We start from the raw sequence: 1,778 nt of genomic DNA, 5'->3' as shown, positions 1-1,778 counted from the left end.
TTCCCAGCGCCTGCAGCCTCGGTATCCCGGTGCCGGTGTCCCTATTCCCGGTGTCCCCATCCCCCGGTTTCCCCAGCCCCGATGCCCCGTTTGCCAGTCCCTGCAGCCCCGTTATCCCGCTGCCCCCAGCCCGTTATCCGGGTGCCCCCATTCCCGTTCTCCCCGTTCTCCCGGTGCCCCCATTCCCGTTCTCCCCGTTATCCTGGTGCCCCCATTCCCGTTCTCCCCGTTCTCCCGGTCCCCGCTGAGTGCGGCGGGCGCGGCAGCGCTCGCAGCGCGGTCTCTGTGGCGCAATCGGTTAGCGCGTTCGGCTGTTAACCGAAAGGTTGGTGGTTCGAGCCCACCCAGGGACGGTGCCACCGTTTTTTTTTTCCTTACCTCCCTTCCGCCGCTCCTCCTTTTTTCTCCCTCTCTTCTTTTCCCAGGGCTCCCTGTGCGCTCCCTCCCAGGCGCTGGATGAGGAAATAAAGCAGCCCCTTCTGTGCAGAAAATCGGCCCCTCTGCACCTCAGTGTCCTGTAACGTGTCAGGACATTGAATCGGAGAAGAGACATTTCCATCCAGCCTGTTTCCATCCAGATTTTCCATATTTCGCCTCAAAAATAAACTGAAGGGGGGGGGGGGTCCAAAAATCTGTGTTTGCTGAGCTTCCCCCCCCCCCCTTAAAAACTCTCGTAAAATCTATTTATGTTCCCTGCTTGCCCTGGTTTTATTTTCATACCAGAAATAATGCAGTTTCTGGTGTAATTCAGGGCACAAAGCCGTGCTGGGAAGATCCCTGTTATTCCCATCTGGCTCTGCTGCTCGGTCTCTCCCCAGTGCCTGGGATGTTCCCACCAGGCAGAATGCGGGCTCTGACTTCTGCCAGAAACATTTTACAATGGAAAACACTTAAAAAATACACTTTAAAACGCACTTTAAAACAGCCACAGGCCGGGCTGCGTTTCCAGGACTTGGTCCCGGGACTTGGTCCCAGGATGGATGAACAGTCCCAGCCCGACAGAGGTTTCCACTGGAACCAGGGCTCTTTCCAAACACATGGATCTCTTTCCCTTTGGCACAGCTTCACTCCCCGAAATGAAACATTTAATCCTGTTTCCTCCAGGACAGAGCTGGTGGGCGAGGAAGGGAATCCAATGCTCTGCAGAGCGAATTTCCCTCCGGAATAAAAAACACCCTCCCAGCCACAGGCCCTTCCCCTCCCCTGGGTGACTCCACAGAGAGACTTTACAGAGGGATTTCTTGGTGCTGGCACCTTCCAAAGAGGTGTTTTCCCTCTGGGCTGCCCCATAGGAGGAGTTTCGGGTTTGTCCCTGGATCCCAGATGGGGGTGTGAGGCCTGAAATCCAGATGATACCCTGATATATCCAGCTGTGTCACGTTCTGACGGTGCCGTGTCCCTATCGGCCTATCCAGCTGTGCCCCCACGGATCCAGCTGTGCCCCCACAGATCCAGCTGTTCCCCGACGGATCCAGCTGTTCCCCGACGGATCCAGCTGTGCTCCCATGGATCCAGCTGTGCCCCCATGGATCCAGCTGCCCCCATATCCAGCCGTTCCCGATCCATCTGTTCCCTCATCCAGCTGTTCCCTACCCCTTGGTTCCCGATCCATCTGAACCCCCTTATCCCACCGTTCCCGCTCCCTCCGTTCCCCATCCTGGTGTTCCCCATCCTGGTGTTCCCCATCCCTCCGTTCCCAATCCTGGTATTCCTGCTCCCTCAGTTCCCCATCCCAGTGTTCCCCATCCCTCCGTTCCCCATCCTGGTGTTCCCCATCC

The 1,778-nt window shown here is 57.2% G+C and overlaps 1 non-coding gene across 1 annotated transcript; it reads left to right on the top strand.

Moving 5' to 3' along the window:
* The first annotated feature begins 279 nt into the window (after positions 1-279).
* TRNAN-GUU lies at positions 280-353 on the top strand. Its single transcript has one exon. It is a non-coding gene; the product is annotated as a tRNA-Asn (tRNA).
* Positions 354-1,778: the final 1,425 nt, after the last annotated feature.

Source organism: Empidonax traillii, unplaced genomic scaffold, assembly GCF_003031625.1.
Source record: "Empidonax traillii isolate 1590-97213 ecotype Southwest subspecies unplaced genomic scaffold, ASM303162v1 scaffold1655:size138967, whole genome shotgun sequence".
NCBI classification, from domain to species: domain Eukaryota; kingdom Metazoa; phylum Chordata; class Aves; order Passeriformes; family Tyrannidae; genus Empidonax; species Empidonax traillii.
Note: the sequence above shows the minus strand (reverse complement) of the source record. Positions and strands in the feature narration are given on the sequence as shown.